Below are 22,668 nucleotides of genomic sequence, written 5' to 3' on the forward strand. Positions count from 1 at the left end.
TTGTATGTAATTTACTGGAACCGCATACTGTATAGCGAGACCGGTATGGCTGGAACACTGATCGGATCTCTGGAGCACCGTTACTTCTCACAGGAAATTTAGCTGACACAAAGTGAAAGCTCTATTTGATTGTGTTTCCAAAAGAATATCCATGTTGAATCCGGCACCCCGCTGACCCAAAATCCTACCTCTCAATCACCTGCTGTAGTGTGCGTCTCTTCCAACTTTTATACAAGTGGGATTTCCACACGGAGCTGAATCAAGATTCTTTCAAGTGTAGCAAATGAGTCCCATGGTTTCCAGTTTGGGTTTTCACACAGCATAGTCCAAACACTATGATGATATCTGACAGCTGTCATTAAAGTGAATCTTTAAAATATATTGCATATGGTAAGGCAGAATGCAGACAGCGTAATTAAAAGGGAAGCACAAAGGAGCACGAAACAAAGTGTTTAAAGGTATTCACATCGATTTCTATCAGACGTAGGGTGTTTGTGAGAGGGAGGCCGGCAAAAGTCATTTGGTTAAAACAACAAATGTCCAGTTATCCTTGTATTTTTTTCTTGTTGTGCAAAAAAACCAACTCTTTGAATGAGCCGGCTTAATGAGAATCCCATTTGGACAGCGGCATCGGGCTATTGACCTCTCTCGGGGCTGTGAGGAGTGAGCACTTTCGCATGTTACTGTCTATAAATTTCAGCCGTCGACACGGCGCCCTATTTCATCAGGGGCCAGGCTGACGTGCCCTTCGGATTGATGTCCCTCCTGCCCATTTGTCTGTTTTACACTCCTTAGTGTCTTTGTGCTCCGCTAGACCTGCACCTCTTTGCTGTGATTGGGTATTGACAACAAATCAAAGGGGATAATATATGGTGATGTTCGCCGGTATCCCAACAAGACAAGATAGTCGTGCGGCCGGGCCGGCTGGTTTACATGTGTTCTCGGTGAATGTCAGAAAGACTGCATATCGATTCCCCAGCGGACAAAGAGCCATTCTTCTTCTCGTGGCCAATACCTAGTTTAGTTAAATGTGTGACAATGAAGAGGGCTGGGGGCAGCGACTTTAGAATTAAGCCGTACTTGACATGCAATGAAAGAGCCCCCTTCTGTGGAGGGGCTCTTCACGACTTAAGTAATAGACTGGGAATGCAGTTATTGCTTAGCCTTCAGAATTCCTTTGCTTGCGAGGTAATGTGTATATCAGAAAAGTTTGTTTTCTGCCCCTCAGGCCTACTCAATAAATGAACATAACAGCAGGTCCTTCTCTCTCCCTCTCTGTCACACACACAGTCTCGCACACACACACACACACACACACACCATCACACACACACACACACACACACACACGCTCGCTGAGCATCTTTGAAATGGGTTTTGTATTGATTTTTGTAACTACCCTGTTAGATGACGTTGTGCCTTAGCGTGTCATTTCTAGATGGCCCTGCCCCGAGCAGGTCATTGAGGTGCTAACTGTCATTTGGAGGGACAGAAAAGCAATCATAGCTTTTTCATTACTTACTGTTTTCCCTCCCTCCCCCTCCCTGTTTTCACTCTCTTTTTACCTCCAGTCGTGGGATTGTCTGACATATTATGGCTTCTGTGATTTAACTGCACTCTTAAATTAAGTGCTGGAATATCAAGCTGTAGCTTTGGAAAAATAAACTCTGTGTCAAGGGATCAAATACCCTGGAGGTCAAAGTCATGAACTTGCAGTGGTGCACTCATCAATTTCAAACTTGTATGGGCTTGTTCTGTTTTAGGTGTACACAAGAGGAGGAGGAGGAGGGGGCTGTGACTTGATTATGGCCGCGTGTGTATAGAGTTTTCATTTAATTTTGCAATAGCTATATATAATCCAGTGACTCATAGAATTCTGGGAAATCAACACGGGCACTTACGCTAATTATGTTTCTTCACTGAGATTTTGGATTATGTCACAATCCCAATTAATGGGGTTTTCTGCAGTCTGTCGCATTAAAAAAGGTTCAAAGTTAATTTCAGTTAACTACAGTTGCAGTAAAGCTGTGGCTTCGGGCCGGGGGTTTTGATCGTGGTAATAGCTGTGGGTCAGATGATGTATAACTTTGGTTAAGGTCAGGCAACTGAACTGGAACAATGTGTTGAGGTTTATTTTACATTTAGGTACCAGTTGAATTGGCAAAAACCCCAAGTACCAGTGATGACTCCAAAGTAGGAGAGCTTTGAGAGAACTGATTTCCACCCGACCGACCCCACCCAAACTGCATAATTAACCCATAAGCTTTTTGGTTTTCATAAAATTGTGCTTGTTTTTACAACATCTTGGAACTTAAACAGTGATAAGGAAACGTCTGCATCTTCTTGACAGCTTTGGCTGGTCACACTATTTATTTACCATTCTTAGTCTTGACTCGTCTTGGACTATTTTAATTTAAGACACTTTTAATGTTCTGGACCCCCTATATCATCATCATCTCCTCATTAAGTTGTTTTTGAATAGTTGAGCATGTGTCTCGCATATTTTAATGTATATGAAAAAAGCAATTTACCTTTGTAAATTGTGTAATGACCGAGGAGCGCCGTGTTTTAGAGAGCGGGCCCGACGGACACGATAGTCAAAGGAGGACAGGACCAAAGACGAACGGTGTGCACCGGCTACTGTGAGCGGTGCTGCCGCCTCTGCAGTGTGCCGAGGGCTCTCGTTTGGTTTTAATCAATGAGCCTGCTCAATGCCGCGGCCTTGCACTGACTCCCGTCTCTTTATAGGGAACTTAATCACCTGGGCCATTTTTAAATTCAGTGCAAGGAGGAATGAGGGTGATGTCACTGCTTCCTTGGGTTACAGTAAGAGCTCGGGAAGCGGGCCAGGGGGGAAATAGTCACAAATGACCAGTATGTGCCTCATTCATTTACTGCGGCGAGAGCGTTCATTTACTTTGAGTGTAAACAAAAAAAAAAAAAAAAGGACATTCATATTATTTATAAGGTGCAGTTTTACCAGGAGTTATTGCAAATACATGCACTTCTGGTTATGAATAAATGTGTAAGTTATGCACTTTGACAAATTCATAATTCTTTTTGATTTAAAAACTCAAATCAGCAGGGGGAGGGAAAAAAAAGAAAGGGAAATTCCACTAACTACTTACAGACTTCACTAACTGGCTTCTTGCGCGCGGGTCACCTTCAGCTCAGCGTTGTGCTAATAACGGCTACAGAGAACCGCACAGTGTCAGGGACGAGGAACAAAGAGATCAGACGAGTGTGCGTCTCTCCCCGGCCACCCGCCCCAGTGAAAATATTGTTCTTGTTATGCGTTGAGTGGGAAAGAGGAATTGCGCTGCCAGATTCATAAGGTCATTAACGGTTAGGGATAAGGTTCGCCTTTACATCATATGCTCAATGTGACCCCATTACTCTCCATCAACTCATCCATCCAGACGTCCTGGGGACCTGGGCTGTGGCCCCGCACACCCCCTGTAAGCCTTCCAGAAGCTGGCAGAGCCTGTCTGTTTGCCCGGCTGCCCCGACTTCACCACGGGTCCCTCAAGCATGAACACACACGCATAGACACACACACACACACACACACACACACACACACACACACACACACACAGACACACACACACACACACACACACACACACACACACACACACACACAACCGAAAGCACATGCAGAATCTGCCATACATGTAAATCTCTCTGCCGTACATTTATTTCACACACATAGATGGAGATGGTAATGTACAACAGTGAGTATGCGCGCATGCTGAGATCTGTACGTATACAGGAGGTGTTTGTATACCCGGGGGAACCCAAACTCACATACACGTGGACATGCACGCACGCCCCGCTCGCTGCCCCGCTCGTCCATCGTGTCACCGGAAGATTGTGCTCCATTCCTCTGAAGGTGTTATGGGCTGTTATCAGCAAGACCATTCCATGGATGGCTGCCCTAATTGAGAATAATGAGGGTCACATTGAACATATGGTCGCTGTTGTGTCCCCTTTCCCCCCTTCTTCTCTCTCTCTACTCAACTCGACTCCCCCAGACAAAAGATTCAGTCAAACTTTGCCAGCACCAACCAAAGATCTGTGTGGCAAGTTGGGGGGGGTGGGGGCGAAGGACATTGTCAAAGTTGTTCTCTCTTTCTTCTGACAAGTTAATGTCCACACCCAGTCTGTGAGAAGGGCAGTGCCCAGCCGCTCGGTCGGAGGCAGAACGCTAACCCCGCTGAGACGAGCGGCGGTGGAAACACTGGCCTAAGCATTGTGCTGATATCAAGCTCCTTTGTTCCACACGTGAATGCGGACATTTGCTCTCCGTTACCAAGGTCCCTTCTGTCATTGAGATGTGAAGAACAGAAGTGCCAGCATATTTTAACATCATACACCTCGCAGACGGACAGGTCACCAGTGTGCTGATAGTGATTAAGCTTGCATGTGTGTAGTAACTAAAAAAAAAAAAGAAGAAAGAAAACGGATTGAAAGTTATTTGACCCTGGTGTCACTGCATTTTTTTGCGGTATAGACTGTATGAGACAGAGCTGCAGGACGGACATGATTCAGTGTTGGATTAAAAGTGAATGTCAGTTGGAGTCGGGAACTACGTTTACTGTTCTCAAAGCAGTTATGTGATATGGTTGGATTTCAGAATAAATCTTAGTAGCCTGCCACTATCATGTCATGTCATTTGTCATTCAATATGTCTGCAGAGGAGATATCTAATGTACACAGTTAAAATCCGCCTAACTTGTGTTGCACGGGTAGATTCATGTCCCGAGCTCTGAGCACTTTATCAAAACGCAGTCTCACGGTGAAATAGAAATCCTGGAGCTGTTCCCGGCAATAACACCGCCGCAACTAGGACGAATTAATCTACTCAGACATCTCTCTTGCTTTCTTTCCACTGGTAAAAATTGTGTATCCCTTCCTCGCTCAAGGAAGAACTCTTCAAGCGCGTCATTAATTGCGCCGACACTGTGAAGTTTTATGTTTTTCCAAGAAGTTGCCGGTTTTTCCACTGCTCCCCTCGATCCGTCAGCGTTGGGTCAAAATAAAGTTAGCAACTGTCAAAACAGCCGACTTGCAAAGCGAGGTCAAAGTACACAGTGAAGCGATCCCGTTGACGTTTTTGCTGAAGTTTAACAATTGCCCGCTTGTTTATGAGACACACCCCTGTTGCAAAGACGTCCCCACGGATGTCCCTTTTTGCGTGAAATACTGTACGTCTTTGTTTACATAGGAGCCGCGCTGATTGGATTCAGATGAGCCGGTGAAGACGCTTTACGAGGCCATTACCGAACTGTGAATTGATTTGCTGGCATCTCGGTTTTCTTGTGCAATATCCTTAGGAGGTTGGATTTATGACTATCTGTGACCCAGTTGCATTGTCACTGCGCTGCACAGCCCCTGGATGCGGACGCGGGTCTCTGGTTTCATGTCGAGACAGGTGTAGTCTCGACGTCCGATGATATGTGTAACATGTGTGTGTACCATGTGGACATATGCCTTCATGTACTGACACAGTAGAACGTTAAAGTATATCTCCCGTGCACTGACATACACGATATGCGCAACATGTGCGTATGACATAGAAATATACTTTCATGCTCGGTGATTGAGGATAAATAACTTACCGGGTCACACACGATATGTGCAACATATGTGTTTGATGTATAGAAAAAAAACCTGACTTGTCATGTGGTGTAAATTTTTAGAATGTAAATTCTATACATGGCAATACATCAGATGTTGAATGTTCAGTTTCTTTTTATTTTGCAGTATATGAGACTGATGGGAACGCACGCTGTTAAATTCTACACCACAATATTGATAACAAACATGTATCAATATTGCTTTAATTTAAATGTGTTTAACTTGATACATAGAGCATAAATAATTAACCTGTAGTTCATTGTTGACCGCCATGGTGTTTATATCCGTTGAGGAGATTGTATTTAAATGGATGAACCCTCTGTCTTATACATAAACAAAACCAAGCCGCAAAAAGCCCCTGTGCCATGAGATGAATGCATCCACTCAATCCGTAAAATATTGCTACTGTACATTAGGGCTGTATTGAGGAAATTCTGTCTTCATTTGTTTGACCGTTGAAATATAAACGTCCATGCAGGCCCCCCCGACCACTGCAGGAGCCAGCCGTTGACATTTCTCCACTTTGAAAACACAATGAAATCTGAATATTGCCTCGACTCAGCCAATGCCCGTAGGGAAATAATCCGGGGTCTCTGAATAGTCCCTAATTGAATTGTCTTTTACTAAATAGAGTTTGCTCTAATGCATACTCTCATCGGAGAATATGACAGCCGGTGATGCTTCTCATATCTGCCTAAAAGAGCCCCCAGATCCAAGGACCTATTAACTGTATTACCCAAACCAATATCCCTGCCTAAACCCATTACCCTGAACCCATTGTGTATTTTTGTCACTACATCTTTGCTCAAAATCCGAATCAGGCCGTGATGGATGCTTAACAAGACTACACTTTTATCACATATTCTGCTGACCTTCAACAAATTGCTTTGCAAGTTTGCTTGCAAGATTAATGTGACAGAGCCGCTTTCCTTAACACAGGATTCAGGGTGCAGGGGGGAGGGCCACGTGGGCCCACTGTTTTAGTTTCTCCACGCTCATATAGGCCCTAACCTCCGTTTGAACCCGCGCCATCCGTCAGATGCCGTTTCTGTGGGGTAGAATGTCCGTTTCAGTTGTGCGCTCATGGTGCTGCAACTCGGGAAAAATCCTAAGATAGTTTGGTCAGTTAGCCAAAGTTGAAAATAAACAAATGTCCACCTACTCCCAGAGGGAGAAGAGGAAGAGAGGTTTTCCAGTTCCAGGCAGGGGCTTGACAAGGAACAGGTTAAATACCTGTGTTGTTGTTTCTGGATAAGGCATGACGCTTGTAAAAAGTTCATGGAAATGATAAATCTTCACGCCCGGCAACCCCTCCTCCCATCGCTCTGCTCCACCCTCACATGAGCCAAACTCTCTCCGAAGGTTTAAATCACTTTGACCTGCAAACCCCTCAAAAAATATGTCGCCAAAAAAAACCCATAATGTACTGCAATTTCCAACCAAAGTTAACGCCGCGTGCTGTTTTAGGCAGGAGGCTCATCTCTGCCTAATGGGATTGAACCATGATGTCTTGAGTTGTACACAGCAGGGTTGGAAAGCAAGCCAGATATTCTCTCCTATTACTTAGTAACAGGTCTATGATGGTGTTTTACTGTACAACATGATATATTAAGAAGGGACTGGGTGCACAAGGCAGTTACTACATACAATTTCATATATATATATATATATATATATCCTGTTAAAATGCTATTGTATCAATGATCCAATACATTTGAACCTCAGTGCCAACACATTGATTGTGTTCTTAAGTGAGGACTGGCCAACAATTAGTTTACAGCATCCCTGTAAAGCAGTGAAGACAATTGCCCTCCATCTAAATCCAGCAGGTTTCTCGCAGAAAACGGCATTCCATAAGTATCTCCTCCTTAGTTAGCTTTGGAGAGCTTTTCCCTCACTTTATCAGTGAGGACCTATAGTCTTATCATGACTAATGCTGGAAATTCCTCCCCTAGATAAGTAAAGGAGCTTAGGATTACCCTCTTGACTGAACATTGGAAGGGAGTGAGAGAGGGAGACCGAGTATGCGCTACATGTTTGTCTGTATGTGTATGTGTGTTCCAGGGTGGGGAAAGGGAGTGTGTCTAAAGACGAGAGAGGAAGAGAACTGAGGAGGGGGGGTTCAGCTGGCTCCTCTGTATATTTTCTCAGTCGTGAGGCAAACTCACCATTAGTGTCAGACACTCAGATTATCCAACCAACGGAACAGGGATAAGTGGATTGATGAGGTGCTTCCATAGTCCCCGGCTGCTACAATGGAAACGGGCCCTTATTCTCCTGAAGCTGCTATTTTCCTCAAGGAAGGGCAAAAATAATGAGCTACTTAACCAGACCGTTCACCGCACTTCTGTCATACTACAGCTGGCTTGTTTGTTTATCCCAGACAGATCTATATTTCACTTTTTTTTTAATTGAATTACTTTGATACAGACTAAAAGCCCTCAGCCTAATAACATGCCAATTACAATGGAGACCTACTTAGAATAAATATGAATATAATTCAGCAATTTATTGCTTCAAATACAGGGAGGGTCGGGCTCCCCTGACACCCATTGATTAATAATTGGTCCTGCAGTCTTAAAGGGCAATTAAGAAGAGCAATATCAGATCTTCACTTAGAGGTTAAAATGCCATTTGTCAGGGAAAGCAAGTATTCCTTACCTCTCTTGCTATCTAGATCAACAAATAAATCAAATAGATATTCCCTGACATAATGTATGCCCGCATTTAAGACACTGGACATTATGATTTTTGAATTGATAGACCCGCACAGGCCAGTGCAAATGTTTGTGGCGGGCCCTGAGATTACCTTGTGGCAATCTATTTTGAGCACTCTGCTTGATGATGCCCACGCATTTGCATTCCTCTGCCATTTGCATGGATATGCTCTGGAAATCCATACGGTAATGAATCCTCACGTTCTCAATTTATTAATGGAGCTGGGCTTTTGCAGCTTGTCCAAATCCAGTAACATATGTTCTCTAAATATGCATTGATTTATTTTGGTCTTAGATAAATTATTTTCAAAAAGCAAAGTGTGCGCATTGACTCCTTAAGTAATGAGCTGTCTACAGCAAAGTGTTCACTCACTGGATACTCATAAACATAACGTATATGCTACCATATGGACATATTGTTTGGATAAATTGACATTTTTTGCCTTTTCCAGCAAAACAGATATTGTTTTTATACATAGTTAAATAGTTTATGGAAATGTATAATATCAGCTGATACATATTTGTCACTTGGATGATGGTAACTGGAAGGCTCCAGTTGTTCTTGGTCACAGGTTCTTCAGTCCACAGTAGATGATCCAATGCTCTGTCATCTTCCATTCTAGCCATTAAATCAGGGACTTATATACATCTGTGATTGCAAGTGAATGCAACTACAGGAACTACAGTTCATTGTCAGGTTGAAATATAAAAACCTCTGCAGTAATAAAGAGCAACGGCAAAGACAGTGTTCTTCTATGTATGGCTTTACTTTACTAGTAAATAAAAACATGATTCATTATTTAATTCCACTTGATGTAAGTAAGTGATGCTTCATATGAAATCAGTTGTTCAGAAAGAAAGGAAGAAAATAAAGCATATTTAATATCCAGTTCCTGTGGCTGACAGTGGATGTATTGGCAGTGATTCAGGAAATTTATGTCTCCTAAATAAAATCCAACCATTTGGAAAAATATGGTTGCATGCCTTACACAGTGAACATTATAAATACAAGAGTTAATCATTCTTCCGCCCGCAGACTGTAGTTTGTTTAAGGCTCGCCTCATTCACAGCATGTTAAAGATGGCAGCAATAACACTTTTATTGGCTCTCAACAGTTAACAGCTCCTTTGTCCTCGAGCCATGGAGGATGAAGGAGACGAACTGTGCAAAAACTACCAAAGTGCATATAAAAGTTAACCACTTAGCTTCTATAAATAGTAAACTTCTCCTGCTGTTTTCACACCGGTAGTGAACTTGGAAACCTCCAAAGTGGGTAATTTATTCCTCATGAGTTAACGGCAAAGTAAACAGTCATGCGGGCCCCGGCTTGTCTTTTAAAAGAAAGAAGAGAAGAAGAAAAGAAAAAAAAACATATATGAGAGGCTGGCCTTCATTATGTGACTCAAGTGTAGAGTTCATGACCAAATGATTGATCTAATCAGAGAAAGAGGATTTATGGTAAACACTGCACACTTTACGTGAAGGCTTTATATCGGTGATGAAAATTGCCTTTATAAATAAATGAAATGGCGATATGCCTTCACATTTTTGAAATGCAAAATCACAGAGAGCCCAGGAGCAGACTCTTGTAATCATAAATTACTCAGTGTGTAATAGGGACTGTACATAAGGTCATATGTCTGCAATATACTGTGCCATTAAAGGATTTTGGCTTCAAAAGTTAGTGTTTTGTAGTAAAAACTGACTGTGTTTTCGAGTCCATTAACTGCAGTTTGGTAGGAGAACGGAGCGTGATACTAAAAAAGGAGCCTGTTTTTTTAAGTCCTGATTTACACGCACAAGTTTTAAGACCTTTTTCATTTTTATTAATAATGTTGGACGTATTGTCTTTTAATGTCCATGGATCATGATGAATTCGTCGGTTTACAGTTACTTCCTGTGCTTATGCCTGGACAAAGCCATGAAATTGACCAAGATCTAACCACTTCCTTTGTGCCAACCCCAGTGGCAGTAAATGTATCCTCTCCCCTTGTTCCGTTGACCTTGCGTTTTGACCCAGCGGGCTCAGATGTTAAACCCAACACCTACTGCATATCACAACCTTCCCGAGGCCGTGATAGGAGAATTATCGCGCACATAACCATAATTCTGATTCCGTCGTTCGGAGCCAGTGTTATGGTTTATCAGGTGGAAGTGAGATGTTTGACCTTGTTTAAAGCCATAAATCTAATCTCATCATCCATCATCCAGTCAATTATTTGTCATTTGTGTTGTGATCAGCTGCTTCAGGGGGATGAGTTGTGTCCCAGAGGTTTCCCAACAGTCAATCTCAGCTTTTTTTTTCTCTGGTTACATAGGTCAGTTTACTGTGGAGCGATACACTCTTCTTTCTACTAGAGAAGTGGACTGGGCCGTGCTGCTTAATCCAGTGAGAACTGGAAATAAATTGTTATTCTACAATCTACTGTAATCTTTTTTTTTTTTCTTAACGTCATCTGAAGTGAGTATATAATTTAGTATTTCATCAAACACCCAACTCTTGTGGATTCATATTAGACCATGGAAACATTATCAGCATCACTTCTAGTAAAAGCAAAAGAGGGATTGAAATGTTCAATTTCCCACAACAACCCAGGGTTTTACAATGCTCATTTCAGAGGTTTAGTCAGCCAAAAATATAAAGTGCCTTTACACATGTAGCCTGAATCCATCACTGCGTGGCAAACACTTCCGTTTGTCTTTTATTAAACAATAAAAAATCTCTGATTGTGATTATGCCAATGAAGAAGTGTTCAGTGCTCTAGTTTTACAAAAACTTTTTGTCTATATTCCCGGAATGATTTGCTGATATCCTATTGAAGTGCTTTAGCCCAATAGTTTGAAGGGCGATGGGAAACAAGGCCTCAAGGAGGGAATACAAACTGAATTGTCTTAATGCTCAGGTGTAAGATAGGGCAAGTTATACAAATGCTGAAGTTGAGTTTGGTTTTCCTCTTTAATTCCTCCTTTATCTGTGCGCTGCCCCCGAACTGCTTCTCAGCTTCCAGTCTGTCACAGTGAAGGGGCATAATGGGCCTGAGAAGATCAACCCATCTAAAGGGGGATTTGGAACCTTTCACCTCAGAGAAATCCAGGCTGGGAGAAACTCTGGGGTTCATAAATGTGCAGAAGTGCACATTTTCAAGAGGTGTTAATACCCCTGGCTGCTCTTGTCTCCGAAAGCTCATGAAATGTAAAGGAAGGAACGGATTCTGTTTCCCTTTTGGAATTCAAAACTGTGTCTGACTCAAATGAAATTAAGTCAAACAACGAGCGCAGTGTGCAGACTCAACAATAAGCCTAATTTGGATCCTCGGGTAACATTGCATGGCTTCTTATTAGATTACCTTTAACAAGCATTTTATTGAATATTGTGTCAATCTAATCAGATGGGCCATGATAAACTCCTTTAGAAAAGAACTGTTCTGCTGATCTGTTTCACTTGCAGTAAAATCCATAAAGCTGATCGAGAAGCTAAAGGCACGAGAGCCTTAAAAACATTACCAGAATCAGATTGTAGCCGAGAACCTACATGGGGAATGATGTTATGTTATGAAGGATTGATCAGTGTGTTGCTTGAAATAATTAGCAATGATTTTTTTTCCTTCCTTTTTTGCGCTCATGCATTGTGTGTGTTTGCGAGTGCGTCAGTGCCGTTCCATTTGGCCATTATGGATCTGTTTACCTCCTCTCATTTGCCTCGTGGTGTTTGATCAAAAATCTAAAACTCTAAACTACCAAAGAGTCACTAGGCAGATAATATCTTTAATGACCAATTTCATTTGTGTGAATAATACCCCTCCGCTATGCACATTCTGAACTGAGATTTTATTTTATTGTTACTTTCATTGATAATGTTTGATCAAATGAAGCTGTTTTATTTTTCATCGTTCCAAATCTGCTTGCATGTGGGTGCGATGACGACATGCGGCCTCGCCACTACACATCTCTGCTCCAGATAAAGGCTAAATATGCGGCATGTACTCATTCATTTAGCAAAACCTTGTTGTGCCTCCGGATCCAGCCCTCGCACAGATTTCAGAATCTACAAAACCATGCACGTGGGAACAGGACGCTAGATATGCACAGGGTACATATTTATTTTTTTATGTGTGTGTTTATTTGATTAAAGCAGAAGGAGCTATGATGCTGACAATCATTAATCTCTATGTACTAATTACCAGAAGGGTTCTTTCATGTCCAACTCAAAGATGTTGCTAGAATGAACTCCCTTGTCATTTGCTGGGACTTTCAAGGCAGTGGACAAACAAACGCTAATAGGATGTGTCCCTTTCAAAGAAGACCAGCCGTGTAAACACACGCCACGGCTCCCCACTAGGTGTAAGGGCCACGGGGTGATATTTGCCCTATATATATTAAGCGGAAATATGCCTAATTATTAGCTCGCCTGTTCTCAGTCAACATGCTTTAATTAGCATCAGCGCAGTTAGAAAACCGAAAAGGAAGAGATGTGTTCAGATCATGAACCGCGTCTAGTCTAGTGTGTTAGTGTTAAAAAACAAGCGATATTGTGCGACCGTCTCGGGCAGGTGGTGCACGTACACCTGAATAAATGCGATCTCCCTCTGTCCGATGCAATAGGCCGGGCAAATGCATTTATGAAATAAGCCCTGATTTGTTGGCCGCATTTGGCAGATAGCCAAAGGCAACAGAGCAACATAGGCAACGGTCGTAATGTTGTTTACCGAGACTCAATCAAATAAGAAATGACAAACCACACTGTCTGATTCTAAAAATTACACCGGACATTACTGTTGAATTGTCTTTATTGTTTGTTGGAGTTTTCGTCTTTGTGGTTGGGTCTTCTTTTTCTTCCTCTGCACCAGGGATAAGTGGGGGCAGCAAAGTGGTTGTTGATTGCTCACAGCATCTTTATTTCCATTGATGAGTTGAGGCAGTTGAATGAAATATCACTCGATAGTGGAAGGAATACAGTTGATTATTATCATTCATAGTTGTGTATTTGAAAAAAAAAAAATGACTTGCAAGTTGTTCATGTAATTTATTTATTTTTGCTTCAGCCTTTTTTTCCCTGTCAAAACTGATGCATGAGTCACTTCCCCGTTAGCGTTCTGAAAACATTTCGTGTTTTTGAAAAGCTAACCGAGTTATGGGATACAATGTGAAGAACATGAGATTTAGTCGCGGCTCTAACACAGTATCAGTCGGGCAACAATAGCGGTGCCTCCTCAATATCAAATTTTAGAATCGGGAGTTTATGAGCAAAGCTTTCGGAGAACAAGAGGACCTGAGGGCCTCGTAGCCCGAAGAAAGGCAATTACTTGCGTGGCTATTATTGTGTGATGGATCCAGTTTGTTGGTGACCTGAGAAACACGCAGTACACACGATACGCAATGTGCATGGAAGCCAATACTTATGGGTGAGGCAGTAGGTTTTTCATAGCGTTGAGTTTGGGGGGAGAAATGAAGAATTAAAAGGCAAAATGGAACAATAATTTATGACAGGAAGTGGACAGACACATTATTATTTCTCCTGTAGAGCAGAATTCCCAATATGTAAGATTCAAATAACACACTCATCTCTTACAGAGCATATTTTAGAAAACTAAAATATATATATACACATTTCACATATATCATTCACATTATAGATATTTGTAGATACTTGACAATGTGGGATACTTACATCGGTAGACAGTCAGCTGTTCTACACTACAATTATCAATATTATACTTTGAAATGAAATTCAAAGAAATAAGACCAGTAGGACGATTCAACCCCTCCTTGGTCAATCTTGAATATGGCCCATAGGCTTTATTGCAGATGACTAAATTATGGCGAGCTAATATTCATGACCTAGGTGGTTCGGTTTTTAATGGACCTTTACCGCCTTTAATTCAGAGTAGCATTTGCGGCAATTAAATAATCAAAGGGGTGAATGCCGATGCACAGAAGGTCATTTATGATCCACGATATGGCAGCGTCAAATGACCCATGGAAATCAATAGCCACATTTGTCTTATAACATTGCGGGAAGTAGAAAAATGGTGGCGACGCGGCGCGCGGGTGGAGGGAATAAGAAGGAGCAGAGCAACAGCTGAAATGAACCTGCAGAGACATCTCTTTGCCAGAGAGCCGCCGTCACTTTTCAACACATTAGATCAGGCAAGACAAGGGCAGCCCCACAGGGGGGGGGGCCCGATGCTCACTTCTCTTTCTAACCTTTCATTCCTCTTCATCACAAAGCAGGGAGCCCCGGTTTCTGTCATGCAGATGGCGGTTCATTCTACCATGGCACAAGCCGCAGCAGCCAAACGCAAAAGAATCCACTTTTCCCGGTTCTTTTTTTCTTCAGGCCAGTGATCCACCGAAGCAACTGCTTTTGCATCCTTTGTGGTATATTTGTGCTGTTACGCACTCGACTAATATCGGCGTTCACTTCATCCGCCCCGCACGTCGCAGTGTTTGGCCATTGGAACACCAAAATGCATTATCTACAAGCTGTGGGGAGATTTTCACTCGAGCGGACAAGTACATCCCTCACCCTGTCACATGTTTTACACCACCTTTTCCCCCGACCAGTCCATCCAGTCTCATCCGGGGCCATCTCTGTCATCGTACAGTATATGTAATATGTTCCAACAGAGCACCTGGGGAAGTGGCCATGCTAGCACCTGGGACACACAGACACACACACGCACACACACACACAGAGAGAGAGAGAGAGAGAGAGGTCGTGCTGGATAGATAGAATAACACCCTGTGGAGCTGCTCTGACACCACCTGGGTCCCCCTGCTCTCTCTCTTCCTGCACCATCCCTCTGCAACATGGTCGTGTCACTGCCAATCAGGCCTCCTTGTCACTGCACCGCGGTGCGGCGCGTGTGTAAGGCAATTGCACTGCCTCACCCCTGGAGTGGACACGGAGAGGCAGCGAGTGATGGAGGCTGCCACCTAACAGCCGCTAATAGCACCTGACACGGCGTTACACACTGCTACGATCTCTCTGTGCCGCCCAGCTGAGTATGGGTTAGGACGGGACGGGACGGGACAGGGCGGGGTGGGGGTTGGGTGGGTGAAGAAGAAGAGGGGGGGGGGGGGGGGGGGGGGGGGGGGCGGGATGGGGAGAGACAGCATGAGATATGAGACTGGTAACTGTCACAGGGTGTATTTGTGTGTTCTTGAGATTATTGCAGGTCCTCCATCCATTTTATTTGATAAAACAGTAGCAGAGAGGAAATAAAATAACAAACATACAATGAGAAGCACAACAGGATTTTTACCACATTGAGGCCTTTTCCATGGTGATGAGGTTTATGCAGCTGGAATGACACGCTACCCAATTCCGTTTGGAATTGAAACTCAAAACTGCTGGATGTTGTGTGTCCTTCGCACTTGCTACAAATCCACATTAGAGGATTAAACCTAATCCAACCCTAACCCCCCAACCCCTAACCCAAATAATTCCGCTCATCCCGTATGACTTTTTCTAACATATTCAAACTTTCTCTCTTTATTTTTGCTCGCTCCCTTGGAGTGAAACCACTCGCCCTGTACACTTCAAACAGGGGAGGGTGCAGGGCTTAAGTGAAGATGATCCACGCTGCCTATCCTTCTATGCCAACTGACACTGCTGGTGACCCCCGAGCAGATGTTCCTTGTAATAATCTGCAGTTGAGAGAGGCATGCACGCCAGGTGGAGATCCCGGGGTCCGCTCCCAAACCGTTTTTCCCCTTATAAAACAAAAGGAGCTTTGAGGTATCGGCTTTCGGCGACACAAAGATCAGGGTGTAAGGGCCTGCGGAGGGGAGTGCTTTTAATACAATTAGAGGTCTTTAGAGACGGGCAGGCAAACAGTGCAGTGGCCGACTGTCCGGCGGCCCGGCTGACTTGGCAGGACAAAGACGAGGATGTTTAGACGGCGCGCAAAAACAGGCTTTTTAAAAATGACAGAAGGTGCACTGTCGCGGCGGCTGTCGAGGTAAGCGGCGGAAATGAGAGGGCTGTTGGAAGGTATGCCATAATATCTGTAAAACTATCTGGATCTGTTTTTTTTAGTTCGGGAGGGTGGGAAGAGACGGGCAGAGGGAGAGAGTCAGAGTCAAAGACAGGAGAGAGAGAGAGAGAGAGAGAGAGAGACTAGGGGACTGGAGCCGCCTGAGCCAAAGTCCCCTAAGCAAGGGCACAGCTCCTGTTACCGCCTGCTAATGGAGTGGGGCTATTTCAGTAGCATTGATTGACTGCTTTCTTCCTCTGAGCGAGCAACTTTCTCATATCTGGGGGAAAATGGATCATAAGCACCCCGGCAGACGAGAGCAAGCTGGTGGAGAGGAGCGGATGATGTTGGTGGCACGAACACCCCTGTGTCTTCTCCTTCACCCTCACTCCCCCGTTCCCTCTGCGCGTGCGTGCGTGCGTGCGTGTGTGTGTGTGTGTGCGTGTGTGTGTGTGTGTTAGCTTGCTGGTGGAGGTGGGGGAGGACAGGGGGTGTTGGAGGTGAAGGGAAGCTGGCGTGAAGTTCCTCCCAAGACCTTTAGGGGGTGCAGTCATTCCACTTTGAAACGCGAGCAAGCCCCCCTCTGCTTTGTCATAACTGTCAAACACAAATCCTTCCTGCTTGATTGTTTTCATTGTGGGGAGACGGGGTAAGGCTGAGGTAACTTTGACAGATTTCCTGAATAAGAAATGGAACAGGAAATGAGAATTTATCTGACAGGTATACACGGCTGATTTGATACCACCGTGGAGCTGGATTAGCAGGTCACAGCCAGTTTCGGTACCATATTAATGATGGGTACTAATTAATTTGACAGGGTGGGATGTGCAAGGGCAACATCACGCACTATTTCGCCGCTGATGAAAGGACGGCATCTGACTCGATTAGTTTCTCAGGTAGCTGACATTCGTAATGTGTGGTTGATATTCAACTTGCTTCGTCCTTCAAGTTTTGTTTGGGTTTTTTTTTGAAAAATTGTATCCGAAAATAAAACATTTTACATCCATTTTTTTCAAGATGAACTTTTAAATTCACATATCTAAATCAAAACTTAAATTGGTCATTACACACAAAAAAAACAAAAAACACAAGCCTCAGCGCACACTACTGTCTTTAAACATCTGCTGAACTGCTTTCATTGGCTTTCCCGCAGCTTAGGGCATGCGACTGAATGTGTGTGTGTGTGTGTGTGTGTGTGTGTGTGTGTGTGTGTGTGTGTGTGTGTGTGTGTGAATGAGATCTGTGGTGAATGCCTAAATATCTGATTATATATGTTTATTCTAATTCATCCCTCTGGAGGACCGAGGCGCGGAGAAACCAGGCACCGGGCGCACACATATAAGTGGCAAGAGGAACTCCTCGCACCTCTTCACTCACTGCTCCCCACGCAACATCCGCTCGCTCATTCATAATCTGTCATTAAAGTCATAATACACGTATCTGTTTCGTCCGCGCGCCATTTCACAAAGCTGTACACAATGTTTGACCCTTGGCAAAGATGAATATTGTTGAAGATGCTTTTTTTTTTTATTATTGCACCCAGTAATTACTGTGCATTTAGCACGTTTGACAGGGTATATAGTTATCATATGTTTAAAGTGTCAGCCTCTCTTTATCAACATAATGCTTATAGTCGTAATATAAATAATTTACCTACCAACTCCGGTCATTTAGTCTCTGTATTTTCACGAAACATATTTTTACACACACACGCACACACATTTTTTATATTTGGACAAAATACATTCAGTTCTTTCATTCTTTTTTTTCTAACAAAGAGAAAAACATGGAAATGTGATTACATTTGAACAATATGAAGTGGAGACCAGGAAAAAAATGAACTCTCAAAAGAAAGCAGCATCTGGTGAGCTATATATATATATATATAAAAATTATAATAATAAAAAAAAGTGCCTGCAAAGCCATCAAAAACATTTCCCTGAAGTTGAAATTGTATTTTTATGAGCTCAGACAACCACAGCAAATAGCTGTGGTGATTTTTATAAACCAGTTAGCGAGTGTGGATCAAGCCGTTCGAGATTTTCAAAGGTGTGGCTTTGAATTCAGCCCTTTAACCCTTCGGGGAACTTTTTTTCTCTATTTTTGCCTTCACTTTTCTTTTACTATTGGGCTTCAATGTTGTTGTTGTTGTTGTTGTTTTTTAAAAAAATAACCCATGCATTCAGGTTTCATTGGCTGCGGCTTTTAAATATGAGCGCCCTCTGAATATTGTGGTGTTCTTATCCCGCACATTTGAGAGGGACGTGCCTTAATAGGCTTCAACTACTATTGCCTTTGATCAAGTTTAAAGAGGAGCAAAAAAGGGCTCTGTAGCTAATGCTGATCCCCGTGGCTTTCTTCACACCCTGTGTGCTTTCTCTCCTGTACATGCGTGCACACACCGGGACACACACACACACACACACACACACACACACACACACACACACGCACGCATCCCACACCCACCCCACCCCATCCCTCACACAGGAGCACTCCCTCCCACACACGTATAACCCCACCAACCGTGAGGCTACAAATAGCTAACCAAGGTGACTCTATCGATCTGCAAACAACGGCGAGAGAGAGAGACAGAGAACGAGAGAGAAGTATGTTTTTTCCTATGTACAGTCGGTCAGAGGTTTTAGGGTTTTTGTATTATATTTCAATCTTACTGTTAAATGGAGCAAGGTAAAAAGAAAACTTTTGGTTTTTCCACATAAAACCTCAATCCCCGTTGTCACTTCCGATATAAACACTTTACAAGTCGCCATAGCAGAGCTGATGTAATCTTTGCAATGTTTCCCATACGAATTTAAAAGTTTGTGAATGTTTGGGACGTGTACATTCTAGTAGATATTAAAACACCTTGTTCACAATAGTTCCCTATACCTCCATCAAATGTATACATTTGTTCCAAAAGACATGTCATTTAGTTCCGCTGTTATTTCACAGCAGTCCACTCTGCGTACACGATGAACATATTCTTAAAGTCTGCCAGGCGAAGACAGTGAAAGCTGCAGGAAAAAAAAAACAAACCCAAAAAACTATTTATCCCTTCATTCACGTTCCATTGAGTCCATTGCACAATAAACATGATAGAGAAAGCACTTATCCTCCCTGACTAAATAACCATTTTGTCAATTTGGAGTCCACATTATACACAACCCGCAGAGAAAAAGAATACAAGACACCGCGCTCATCTGAGTGAATCAATAGTAACCTGCTCTTCCCTGGACGTACTTTAGTTTAGGTCAGCACTTGATTCTTCAAACATGTAAATTGATTGTCTGTCGGACATTGAAAATTGCTTTAATGGTCCTCTTTACAAACGTGGTTTGTATTGACTGCGTTAGATTTTGAATTGCACCCAGGCAAAACCCATGTTTGGTTTTTTTCTAACATATTCTGGAAGCCACATATTTCTGCTGGGGCACTTTTATTTCGGCATTTGATTCATATAGATAAATAGAGATTAGTCAATTTGTAGCTTTCAAATGTAACTATGTGAACGATTGGTATAAATATCATGGCACTTACCGTTTCTTGACTAATATTTTCACGTTCATTTATTGTATTTTTATTAATTGCACTTTATCGATCTTAGATTCGGATTTCCATTCAGTCAACTTTGATTTATCTTTATTTTTTTCATATTGTATTTAGTCCTTCTGTCTTTGGATCTCACATAACAAACGAAACAGCTTTTCCCGTGTACCCACTAAATGTTGCTCATTCACTTGTTGTCGATTTCATTGAGGTCACAGTTATTTCATGTCTTGCGATGAGTTTTATCCTTGTAAACACAAACAGCCGAGTAGTCAATCTCAGTGGAAAGTGTTTAAGTCAAAGAAAGAAATAATGTTAACGTATATGGGGGTTTTAAAAACCAACAGTCCTAAAAGGTAGATGACTCCAGAGGAAAAATAAAAGGACAGAGTTTTACCGCACAAGAACTTCATGGACTGTGTCGTGCCTTTGCTCTTCTCTTCCATCCATCACTGTTATATTTAAAGTGCTTAGGTCTACTGTATTGGCTTCCACTGATCCCTGCTGCCGAGTTGTGTGCTGCTCTATTCTAAATCGTTCTGTGGGATGGAAATGGAGGAGGGGAAGACGTAGAGCAAAACAACCAAAAAAAAAGAAAGAGAAAGGAGAGAGAGCAAGTGACGGGGTGAGAGGGAGAGACAGGGGAAAGGAGAGTCTCCAGGGGAAGTGAATGGTTGGAATGCGCGTTGAGGCTCAGTGAATGAGCTGCACACTGGGCTGGGGGGGGGTACTGGAGGTATTGTGTCGAGGCAGCAGGGGTCACAGTGGCTGTGACTGACACCAAAACAACATTTCATGGCAGACGACACTGGTTAAAGGCCGTGGCCAGCGCTGTGCCCACCAACCACACCTTGAGTATCAGCAACCATTTTCTTTTTATAGTCAATTCTACGTGATTGTCCTTGGTGTTCTTTCATCATCCTGCTTAGAAGAAGAAAAAGAAAAAAAGTGTAGAGAAGGTGCTATGCCACTAGGCATAAAAAATAAATAATATATAGATATAGATTTTTTTTTTTAGTTTGCTACAAAAATGATAAAAGAGAAAAAAGTTGTATCATATTGACAAAAATGGCAAGTGTGTGTGTGTGTGTGTGTGTGTGTGTGTGTGTGTGTGTGTGTGTGTGTGTGTGTGTGTGTGTGTGTGTGTGTGTGTGTGTGTGTGTGTGTGTGTGTGTGTGTGTGTGTGTGTGTGTGTGTGTGTGTGTGTGTGTGTGCGTGCGTGCGTGCGTGCGTGCGTGCGTGCGTGCGTGCGTGCGTGCGTGCGTGCGTGCGTGCGTGCGTGCGTGCGTGCGTGCGTGCGTGCGTGCGTGCGTGCGTGCGTGCGTGCGTGCGTTTTCAGACAATTACCTTTTGTATCTGTCAACATTCATGCGCGGTTGACTTCTATGTATTTACCAGCATTTTCTTATTTCTATGCCACTCTCTACCTCACAAAGGTGATAGTGGCACTATACTGTTGCCGTAATCTATCGGCCAATTATCGGTCATAGCTATCCACATGGCTGTCATTTTGAAAAGTCATCTGTAACTGAAATACATTTTTTTTTTCCGAGAAGGCAGCCACGGGGCAGGGCTGTGTGGGAAAAAAAAAGAAGAAAAGGCACGCCCCTGAAAAAAATACAGCCCTCTGCCCCGCTCAAGCTCCTTCAGCCTCAAGTTTTCATTGCTTCCTATCCACTTATCAATTCCCTTTAATAGTGAGCTAGCTGGCTGATAGCATAATTAGGCAGCTAACATCTCTTTTAGGAGTCTATTGAGCATTCTAATTAGTGGCAGATTAATGGGCAGTAAAGGCTCAGCTCTCCACACCACCAACACCAGTGACCCACTGTTACCTTCAGCTGTGCACCGCCCAGGGGCGAGGAAGATGGGTGAAGTGGGGGTTGCAGTTAAGTGAGTGTGGTGTAGTGTGTGTCAGTGTGAGTGTGTGTGTGTGTGTGTGTGTGTGTACGTGGGTTGAGGTGGTGACTGTGTGCGTGTGCACTTGAGGTTTGAAGTTGAATGTGGTGTGTAAGGGTTTTTAATAATAGTTGGCACTGGCAAAGAAAGGTTTAAGGGCCTGTGTGTGAGGTGCTGAGAGCGGGGTGAGGTCATGAATTCTGCGGGTATAAGTGTGTGTGTGTGTGTGTGTGTGTGTGTGTGTGTGTTTGGTGGGAGCGTACCTCCAGGTCTTTCTACAGACATTGCGAGGCATTGAAAGTCTCGCCCTAGGGGTGCCCGAGCACTAATTCTAATTATCACCAGATTACAGAGATAATGGGAGACCCCGCTGTCAAGAATCTAACACCTCTCTCTCTCGCTCAGACTCTTTCTCCCTGGTATGGCCATTTTACAGCCCAGCAATCACTGGGGCCGGCTGGTAAACGCTAGACCGAGTGCTCAGGGAGAGAATGAGGTGCAGAGAGAGTAGTTTTAGAGAGTATTAGAGAGGGAGAACGGCCGAGGAGATTGAAAGAGGACCAGCGTGAGTGAAAAGGAGTTAAAGAGAGAGTTAGAAAGAGATAGAGAACGATTTAGTGATAAAGGGAGACTTGCAAGGTGAGAGGGATAGGTAAGCACAGTGGAGACAGGAGGGGAGGGATCTCTCTACTGCAGACACGCCGGCACGCCGGCCAGCCTGTCGATTTGGTGCCATCCAGCAATTCGCCTACTCAAGAACCAGTATTGGTCGTCTCTCTTACCGCCGTTCTACTCTAAAGCTCCATTGAATCTGCATGCATTGCAAAGAGGCCAGAAAGATGAGAGCGAAGCGAGAAATGGCTTTCAAAAAAAGTTAATTT

Source organism: Scophthalmus maximus, chromosome 1 (genome assembly GCF_022379125.1).
Source record: "Scophthalmus maximus strain ysfricsl-2021 chromosome 1, ASM2237912v1, whole genome shotgun sequence".
Classification (NCBI taxonomy): domain Eukaryota; kingdom Metazoa; phylum Chordata; class Actinopteri; order Pleuronectiformes; family Scophthalmidae; genus Scophthalmus; species Scophthalmus maximus.